General features: G+C 36.8%; 1 pseudogene; it reads right to left on the bottom strand.

Moving 5' to 3' along the window:
- Positions 1–10,104: 10,104 nt before the first annotated feature.
- LOC113325561 lies at positions 10,105–10,204 on the bottom strand (annotated as a pseudogene).
- Between the last annotated feature and the right edge of the window lie 1,101 nt (positions 10,205–11,305).

The raw sequence follows: 11,305 nt of genomic DNA, 5'->3' as shown, positions 1-11,305 counted from the left end.
AAAGCCCGCATAGCAATTTTCCACCATAAGTAATTAGAGCCATCGAAGACTGGTGGTACGTTAATAGAGGTAGCACCTCTGTCCATAGAGTTAGATCGCTACAAACACAGACTTGTAAGGTCTTGAACGTGTTTGTCTGCTCTGATACCAATTGAAAAAGCGAGGGTCTAACAACAACACCCAATATTTCGCTTAGCAATCTGTATGGACAAACTCGAATATACTTTTAAGAGAATCAACAAGACTCAATCAATTAAAAGTATATCAACGAGTTTATATCTCTGTCTTGATTTGATTTACTCAAGCAAGAATTGCGAGTTCTAATCAAATACAAAGAATAACCTGGATGATACCAAAGACCAATATCCAAGGATAAATCAATGACAATCAACAACCAAAGGTTGGATTACTTTAATTGATGATCTAACTCACAACCTGTATTATTTCAATTATAAAAATAAAACAATATAATGTGGAAATTGAAATAACACAGACACCAGAAATTTTGTTAACGAGGAAACCGCAAATGCAGAAAAACCCCGGGACCTAGTCCAGATTGAACACACACTGTATTAAACCGCTACAGACACTAGCCTACTCCAAGCTAACTTCGGACTGGACTGTAGTTGAATGATAAACACATTTTTGTGTCTGAATTGTCCTCAGTGTCTCTATTGCTAGTGCTTGATCTTGTACTTATTATGGTGTTTTTATGTTTGTGTAGGTGTTTTTGGAGAAATACACTTGTGTGGAAAAAGTTTCTCAAAAAGTGCTATTTGGACCCCTGGAGGACATTTGATACACGGACCCCAAATTTGGCTAAGGGGCACCTAAGGTTATGTGTAGCCCAAATTCATCCTCAACACCCAAATTTGTCCTCAGCACCCATCTGTTATTCTCACCCCAGAAAAGGATATGGGCACTTCATCTTCAACATTTCAAAATAAATTTGGCGGGAAATTTGCGGCAGTAACTTGCAGAATTAGGGTTCGGCTTTTGGAGTGAATTCATGGAGACTCAATGACTGAAACTTCTTGGGAAGGCCTGTTTAAGCTTAACAGGCATGGTATGATCAATGGTTTCGACCAGAATTGGCTATAATGGTGGAGTTGAAGAAAAACAAAATCTCAGGTTTATCTTCAAACGGAAAGCTCTGTTTTGAATTCCGAGGAGTTTGAGCGAGAATCAATCACTGGGTTTGGTTGCTTTGGGCCTGTTTGGACCAAACAGGGATGGTATGGTCGATGGTTTCGGTTAGAGTTGGCTGCATCGTGGGTTTGAAGCAAACAGAGCAACACGTTCGTGAGAGAGTTCTCACGGGACTTGCTATGAATTTCGTGTGCTGCTGGGACTCTAATTCGTGTACTGCACATGTATGGAGAACTCTGAGTTGCAATAGACGCGTGAAGGACGTAAAGAAGGATATAAAACCATAAACTTGGAAATAATATATTCCTAAGTAATGGCTTTGCTGTGAGAGAATTTGGAGACATTATTACGAGATAATTTGAAGTCGTTGTGTATATAAAGCGTGTTCTGGCATCTTATATGGGGTACGGAGAGTTTGGGAAGGATTTGGAACATTACAGAGGCGAAATACGATCACCAGAGAAACCTGCTGCTGCTGCTGCTGCCATTGAAGAACATAAGACCTCAAGAAGCAGTCTTATTTTGTTATAGTATTTGCGACTGTTCAGGGACAGTCTTAGAGATACAGTAACAATGACACATCCTCTGTATCGTTCTTTGATTTGTAACATATATAAGTGTTACAAACCCGATTTTAATCTTTTTCCTCCCATTTCATTATTTGTAAACACCATTTGAGCAATGAAATCAACTTTTGAGCGTGTTTCCAACATGATACTGAGCTAAATCTCCCACAACCAAGACAATGAGGAAGCTATTTAGGCATGAATAATTGGTAACTATTTTATTTTCTCTAATTTATAATTTATAATTCACTCAATCACTGCTTTTGCAGAGTTTTAAATTGTTTGCATAATTTTCTTAATTAGTTGTGATTCAATCTGATAGGTTATACTTTGTTTAGTCAATTGATAACCTATACTTAGGGAATACAATTGATATTTGAGAATTTTCCTGATTATTTGTGAATTAAGAAATAAGGGACTTAAAAGATAATTAGAGTTTTGGATTATTTGCCATAATTTATTCATGTGTGATAGTGGAATCAGTGTCTTGGTTATTCCTAATAATCTTGAATTAAGTTTTGTTTGTTTTTAAATTTCATTAAATCTAAAATCTTCTGCTTTCACAAGTTTCCACGAACCTATTGCTACAACAACTTGAAATCCCATCAAGTTGTTGGCGCCGGTGCCGGGGAGTGGTTGCATAATACTCTCTGATTGATATCTTGTACATAGTTTATTTATTTATTTTTATTTTATTTTTGTTTATTTTTCTGTACATAATTTATTTTTATTTTTATTTTTCTTTTATTTTTCTTTTAGTTTCCTTTTAGTTCTTTTTACGCAGTTTGCTTGGAATTTTCCAGGTACCTTAGTTTGAAGTGCTACCAGCGAAAAGATGCACTTGCAAAGCTTTTGCAAGAGCCACTTGGAAGATCCACTAGAGGTTTGCTTAGCTCATTTTGGGTATGATTTTGATGATGATAGTGTTATATGTGAATTCAATGCCTTATTAGACTCCACACCACTACTAGACACTAAAAAATGAAAACACAAACTAGAACCCCTAATTTTGTCAGAGTCTCGACTAGTTCTATTAGACGAGAAATCTCCGACCTTGACCCTTAAGTCATTAAGTTCTGATTTTTTTGTTTTGATGATATTGATAATGAAACTGTTTTAAAATAAACCGTTTTTTGTTTGTCTTGATGATATCTTGTAAATAAGTTCTCATTATTTTTCTTCCTTCTCCCCTTAAGTCATAATTAAGTTCATTACCTATCAATTATACTGGCCTGGTATTTCTATATATCAACATCACTTATTATGTTGGCCTGGTATTTCCATGTATCAACAACCGGGTTGGCCTGATATTTCCATGTATCAGCAACCACAATTATGAAATGGGGTTGGCCTAGTATTTCCATATATCAGCAACCACAATGATGAAATGAGCTTGGCCTGGTATTTCCATATATCAGCAACCACAATGAAAAAAATGACAAAATGTAGCTGGCCTGGTATCTCCGTATATATCAGCAGCATAAAATTGTTTCATAGGCGAGGCACAAACGCAGAAAATGAATTGAAATCAAAGTGGGGTTGGCACATGCAAACTGAAAATGAGAGTATTTTATCTTTCTTACTTTATTACAAATATATTCCACCGGGAAAGATAATTTATTTGCCATGTGAAGAATTAATTGAGGAATATTTACACATGAGATTATTTTGGAAATAAAGTAACTCTTTCTTCATTTGGGAGATTTTGGAAATAAGGATAGATTATTATTTCATTGGAAGAACGAGGTTGGGGAAAGATACTGATGACGACATCAACTTGCATGCAATATATTTTCATAAAATAATTTATTTTGATTCTTTGATTAATGAAATAAAAAAAGGGAAGGTTATAAGAAGGGGTGTCGACTATTTGAGAGGAGAGCCCGGCCACAGGGCCGTAAGTAGAGAAGGGTTTTGAAGTTTTGTTTTTGATTCTTCATTTTTCATTAGCTAGAGTTTGATTTTAATATGTTTATGGCTTTTGAGAAAGCCATGTCTAGCTAGAGTCATGCTAGGGTTTAGGTAGAAACCAATTTAATTGTGTAAACTCTATATTTATATGCTCAATAATGATTTGAATGCCTAGTAGTTTTTCTTCATATGGCTTGGTATTTTATTGTTCATGTGATTTTCTTGATTATTTATGCTTTTCAATTGATATGGCGTGCTTTGGTTAAGTTCTTTGACGTGATATGCTTTAGGATTGATAGGTAATGCTTTACAATCACTACCCATGAAGCGAAGAAAATTACAGCGGAGAAGCAATATTTGAAAATGCATGGAATATATTTTTAATGACTAGTAGAATTTGTGTAATTAATTGGTGGAAACCGAAAATCCTAATAACCCGCTCTCATTTTGTTTACTGTTAGAATTATTATTATTTCATTTTGTTCCAAATTTCTGAAAATCGTTCAAACATCATCTTGTCGATTAGTTAGTTTTGATATTAGTTATTAGTAGTGTTTCACACTCCTCGTGGGAACGACCTGTACTTGCCATTGTTCTGCTAGTTAGACACTGTGCACTTGCAGTATTTTATTGTAGGTTTCCCAACCTACCATTGAACCCCAATCAATCTCCCACTGATCCAAGGTACAATTATGCTCCTACCCCTCTGATCCCAAAAGGATACTGCGCACTTGATTCCCTTAGATGATCTCACCCATAACTAAGAGCCGATACGATCCAAAATCGCAGGCTTTGACAATAAACAAATCTGTCTCACACAGACAAGTATATCAAAGGATCAATCTGTCTCCCACAGATAAACCCTAAAGGTTTTGTTCCGTCTTGTGATAATCATCAAGGTGAACAGGAACCAATTGATAATCCGGTGTTATATTCCCGAAGAACAGCCTAGAGTTATCAATCACCTCACAACAATCTTAATCATATGGTAGCGAAACAAGATGTTGCGGAATCACAAACGATGAGACGAAGATGTTTGTGATTACTTTTTATATGTTGCCTATCGGAGATATCAATCTCAAGCCAATCAATATGATTGTACTCGTACGATAGAAGATGCAAGATCAGATCACACAACTACGATAAAAGTAGTATCGGTCTGGCTTCACAATCCCAATGAAGTCTTTAATTCGTTAACCTGGTTTTAGAAGAAGAAAACCAAAGGTTAAAGGAGAATCGACTCTAGTATGCAAACTAGTATCACATGTAAGGTGTGGGGATTATTTTTGCACAATACTAGATGTCTCCTTTATATAGTCTTTCAAATCAGGGTTTGCAATCAATGTTAGCTTAGTAACAAAGCATTCAATATTCACCGTCAGATGAAAACCTGATTTAGATTCAAGCTAATATTTTTCAACCATTAGATCGAAAACTTAGCATGTTACACAAACTTGAAAATGCACGCTTCTAGATGTGTTAACCGTACCCACTTGTTGGTTCAATAATAGTCAACCAAAAGGTTAGCCATATGAGCATTTCATATCAACCATGTTCTTTTTCACCATAATTAGTTCAAATGACTCCAAATGAACTAGTTAGAGAGTTGTTCAACTGCAGGAAAATCTTATGTACTACACAAGACACAATTGAAGCAAAGATGATTTGATTCACTTGAATCGGTTCATGAACTTTTATAGCCATGGTTTGAAAACTGCATTCCTTAGTCTTTTTAAGTTTAAGTTCAGAAATCATCTTCAGATATATAACCTTCTTAATTTCGTAGACTAGGTTCGCGGACTTAAGCAACCGGGCAGAGTTTACAAACTCCAGCAGAAAATCTCGGCAAAAGACCTTTCGCCGGTTCGCGGACTGGGTTCGCGGACTGGCACTCACGCAACTAGTTTGTCAACTCTAGCAGAATTTATCGGGATGAGAAGTTCGGCAGTTCGCGGATTTGGCAACAAGCCATTCTTCCGGTTTCGCTTGATCAACAAAGTTCGCAAACATTGGTTCAAGGAATAAGACGTATACATAAATGTGTTTCCACAACAATGCTTATTTCCATCATTGGTTATGTAATCTAAACTCTCATTTCAATCATTGAAACATTCTTAGAGGACGTTATACATTTGTTACACCATTTCTCGTCAAAGCAATTTTCAAAGTGATTGAAACATATCATGAATTTCGTTACTAGGTAAAGACAAACTTGATCGAAGCGAAAATCTTACCAACACATATTTCGAGATATAGATAGGCGAGGTATACTCGGCTCGAAATACCAAATGTGTATAATCCAAGTCTATATATATAGCGTACGACTTCTTGTCTCAAAGAGTAGGAGATATAGTAGATAGACTTTTGAGTGATAGATAAGTTCAAGTCTTCACATACTTTTTTGTCGAGAAGTTCCACCGGTTCCTTGAGTATTTCTTCTTCTTGTATGATGAATCGCCATGAAGTCCTTGAGATCAACTACGCTTTCTATCCTAGTCCGAGACTTAGCTATAATAGACTAGAAATCAAGACTTATAGTTTTGATCACTAACATTGACAAACATGCTTGATATAGCAATGCATGCGAGGTTGACCGAGCAATGCTCTAACAATTGGATCATTTGATAGGACTATATGTGCACTACTTGTCCCACTTTCTCCCTTATTTGGTCGACGCTTTTTCCTCTTAATCGGTACATCTTCATTCTCAATATAAGAATGAACGATTGGATCATTTGTCTTGACTTGTGCGCTACTTGTACCACTATCCCCCCTTCTTTGGTCAACCCTCACCTCTTCATATTTAGCGTCTTCATACTCATGTTGAGAAAGGTTGCTTTTGTTACTCATCGCCGGGTTTCTTTGGGTACTTATTTCCACCAGAAACTCTTTTCTTTATTCCTTCCTATCCATATTGGTAGGTGGTTTACCCGTCGGCATTAACATCATTGGTTCTCCAACCGGTATTGTATGGGGGTTAGCGGCGAGTTTCAAGTCGTGAATTAAAACTTGTCATGCCAAACCATCCTTCTTTACAAATTTCTTGATTATTTCCCTTCCAATAAACGTGTCCACGAAGGATTCAGTTAAAACTTCGGTTGGCGGCGGTTTGAAACTTAGTTGGTTCGAAAACTGATCAATGATATTAAATGAAATTCCTTGTTCATACCTCGCAATCATGTAACGACACAGAAGTCCCAAGGCCGTCACCGTCATACATGTACATACAATCCTCCTTCTCCCCATCTCGTTATACACATAATATTTGTAATCCTTCATCATAGAAATGATTTCCCAGTGAGACACCCTATAATTTAAAACTCTAATCAAACCAATGGTAATCTGATAGACACCTTTTTGTGTCCGATTTGTCTCGATTCTATATATTGTTAGGGCTCATTTTTGTACTTATTATGGTGTTTTATTTATTTGTCGGTATTTTTGGCCAATAAACATTTTTGGAAAAATTGGCTCGAAAAGTTGTCGGAAAGCACCCGGATGACACTTGCTATTCGGACCCCCAGTTTGGATAAGGGGCACCCCCAGGACACCATTTAAGGAAACTGCTAAAGGCACCCCTACTCTGGATAGGGGGCACCCTTCTTCTTCACGGTTTCAAATCCTCAAAATTGGCGGGAAAATTTGTGGCAGTTAGAACATATTAGGGTTCTTGATTTGGAGGAGTTTGAGGTCGATTAAACCTCTGATTTTCATAGGATAGACTCCTTATGGGTCTAGGAATCTGATATGGGTGTTGAAATCGATTAGACTGGGCTCAATCGACGGATTTTTATCACAACAGAAATATATGGAAAGTCACGTGTGTGACCTGTTTTAGGGGATTTTAGAGAGATTAAAGTGCTATGAACCTTCCAAAAGATTTGTATCTATCTAAGGAAGAGTTTAGAATAAAAAATAAAGCTCAGAAACGTGTAGAAATTCTAAAACAAGAAATTGCCGCAACTTTTCCGTGAAGAGAAAGGAAGAGATTTTGGAATATTTGGGAGAGACTTAATCGGTATTTTTGATATAAATAGATTGTTTGGGTCATATAGAAGGGAAGTCGAGAGTTGGGAGAAGTTTAGAACACCACAGAGCTCCAGAGGTCGAGTTGCAGGAAAATACAATATTCTGCTGCTGCTGCTGAAGAGGAAGAACACGAAGAACATTGACGCACAAGTATCTGTCGCAGAACACTATCGTTATTCAACAGCAGAACCCATCTATCGTTTATCAACAGTAATTGCATTAGGTCTTTAGCTACTGTTTCCTCTTTGTAACAGATATTCTGCAACACCTTCACACCGTTGCGAATCGGCTGTGTTATCACTTTTTCACCTCCTTGTACACTTTTGATCTATAAAAACATACTTTGAGAACATGGTTAATATGAGGAGCGAAACCCCATTGCTGAGGCGATGGAGGAAGCTATTTTTCCAACAAAAAGTGGTATATTCTATTTTATATTTTTATTTGAAATAATTATATGATTGTTTGCCTTGAACTATTATTGAGTATGATTTTTATTTGAGTGATTGTGATTTATTTTGATGGAGTATGCTTAGTTTTAAGACTTTTGATGCTTCATACTTGGTATTTACAATTATTATTTTTGAAAATCTACTTGTTGCAATATTTTAGAATAAAATTAAACGAGAAAATTGCATAAATATAAGTATTGGTTTAATCACTTTGAACTTGGAAAATAGTGGGATCTTAGCCTCAGTGTTCTTTTAATATTGATATCAACTTTGATTGAGTTTGCTATAATTTTTAGTAAGTTTTCTATTTTAATATTAGAATTTAAGTCTAATTAATATCCTTCACAAGTCTGAGAATCGAACCACTTTTACCACTATCTACAAATCACATCAATTTTTGGTGCCGCCGACGCGGACTTGTTTTTAGGGTTTTAGATTTATTTTATTTTTTTATTATTTTTGTTCTTTTTTATGTTTTTGGGTATTTATCTTGTGTCTACAGGTTCTGGATCATAAAGAAAATTGAGCCAAAGAGTTTGGTGATTTCATAAAGACTTGGAGTTAAAGATTAAAGCAAAAAGAACAGAAAAGAAGACAATTTTATTTTAGACAATTTTAGTTTAGGGTTTGTTTATTTTCTTTTAGGAAAAAAAAACTGTATCAGGGTTTATTATTTTTGTAATTTTTCTTTACTTTTTTGGACTTTGGGACATTATTTTTTTTATTATTACCCTACGGAAGGGTACTTTAAATATAAACTGTTTGCAGAGAAGGAGGACAATTATAATATTGTTTCTGTACCTTGGGTTCGTACACTAGACATCGGAGTCAGTGGCCCGAGTCGACTACAACCGATTCATCCCCCGTCTGGAACGGGAGGTAAGATTCTAAACACTCGCGAATCCCCTGTCAGCGAGTTACTGGACTCCTTCGTATGCATATATGTTGAGGACTAAATACTATTTTTCTAGTAAAGGGAAAGGCCTGGCCATACAAGATAAGGGTTCGGATTTCATCACCGTTGTCTTCTTACCCGCTTTAGGAACACGTAACCTACGCGAATCTAAGCCTAAAATTTTGACTAGAACGAGACCGATAGGGTAACGAGCTTAACAGGAAAGTCATTCGAAAAATATTGGTTACTTTTTTTAAGCATACTTCGAAGTTCTTGACGGTTTCTGTAAGTTGAATGCGTGACTGCGCCGCCTTGTAATACCGGTGAGGCCTTGGGTATCAAAGCTCCACCGAGCTTCCCTCGCCTCTATTCAACTTACGTTAACTCGGATTGATTCCAGAGGGGTTTGCTTAAATTGTAACGAATTCACTTTCGAAGGATTAGAAGCTGGTCTAGAAACAATCTAAGTGGAGCCATCATGCTTTTTGTTTGCTAGAAATCAATAGGTTTGATTTGGTTGAGTCGGCCTTGATATGTGTTTGCTTACCCTTCCAATTTAGAAAATTCTATTGTATGCCTGAACGTAAAAGAGACGCACTAGGTATATTTGTTAAAGAGAAACCTAGTAGTTCGAAGCGTCTCGATTACCTTAATCTAGAAAGTCCGACTTTTGAAGAGTCTGTTTTTGAACGTCCTTTGACTGAGGAGAGAATCCCTGTTGCTCCAATAGCGCCAGCAATGGCAACTTTGAAAGCTTTGTTGAATCCAACTAGGACTACTCGTCCTTCGTGTATTAAGTTAGATGAAACGGAGGCACCCCATGAACTGAAACCTGGGACCTTACAGATGCTCCCAATCTTTTTAGGTAAATAAAATGAAAACCCTTATTACCATGTTAGGGATTTTGAGGAAATTTGTAGTACTCTAAGAATTAGAGGCTTAGATGATGATGCTTTGAAACTTAGGTTATTCCCATTTTCCCTGAAAGATAAGGCCAAGTCGTGGCTATATAGTTTGGACTCCGAGTCAATTGAGACATATGAACAACTTACATCTGCCTTTTTCAATAAGTTTTTCCCTAGGCACAAAACATCGTTTATTAGGACGCAAATATGCACATTTTCACAACAAGAGGGAGAATCTTTATATAGGTATTTGGAAAGGTTCAATGATTTATTATCCCAGTGTCCTCATCATGGTTTAGAAAAGGTTAGGCTAGTTCAGATCCTTTATGAGGGTTTAGATTATTCCACAACGACCATGGTTGAGTCTCTATGCACTGGTGGATTTGAAAACCAAACTGTTGATGCGGCGATGGAATTTTTTAATGAAATCGCCGAAAAAACCCAGCAATGGGAAAATAGTAGGGCACCCCAGAAAAAATTCTTTTAAGTAGAGGAAACGTTAATAGGGTAGAAGGAGGCTATGAATCAGATGCCAAAATTGCTGCTATAGCAAAAAGGTTAGAAGCTTAGAAGTGGGCCAGACTAGTGGTAGAGTGGAGCCTTTTTGGGAAGGCCAGAATATTGAAGAGCAAGCCAATGCTCTTTATAATAACACTAGATTTGATAACCGTCAAAAGATTGACCCATATTCAAAACCTATAATCCTGGTTGGAGAAACCATCCGAACCTTTCGTGGTCTAAGGGCCAAAGTCAAGGTCAGTTTAGTAATTCTAATGCTCCCCCAGGTTTTGGCTATACTAAGAATCCTTCAGGACTAGCTCAGTTTCAGAATCAGTCAGATAAGAAAATCCTAAGTTTAGAGGAATCTCTCGCCTTGTTAACTCAGCAAACTGCAAAATTTCAGTTATCCGTAGAACAGTCTACAAGCTAGTAACAGGATAGGACAAGAAAATAGTCAGGCTATTTCCGAGTTAAAAACCCAGGTTGGTCTGATAAGTGATTCTTTGAGAGAAAAAGGTAAGTTTCCTAGTCAAACACAACCCAACCCTAGAGGAGTTCATGAATTAGGTGCAAAACCATCGAATCAATTGAATGCTGTTAGAACCCTTAGAGTGGTAGAGTTGTAGACAATAAGGTAACCATGCCCGATAGTGAACATACTGTAGTTCACCCCTCAGAATCTCACCTCTCAGGACCAGTAGCTGAGGAGACTGATAAAGTTTCTGATGATGTGAATTCGGTTCCTGAAAGGTCTGATTTTATGCCTAGAGCCCCATTTCCTCAGCTATTAGTACCAACAAAGAAGGAATCGAACTTTAATGACATAGTGGAGGTTTTTAAGCAAGTTACCATAAACCTTCCTTTATTAGATGCAATTAGGCAAATTCCTGCTTATGC

This window comes from Papaver somniferum, chromosome 11 (genome assembly GCF_003573695.1).
Source record: "Papaver somniferum cultivar HN1 chromosome 11, ASM357369v1, whole genome shotgun sequence".
NCBI lineage: Eukaryota > Viridiplantae > Streptophyta > Magnoliopsida > Ranunculales > Papaveraceae > Papaver > Papaver somniferum.
The sequence above is the reverse complement of the archived record's forward strand: the minus strand, read 5'-3'. Positions and strand labels throughout refer to the sequence as shown.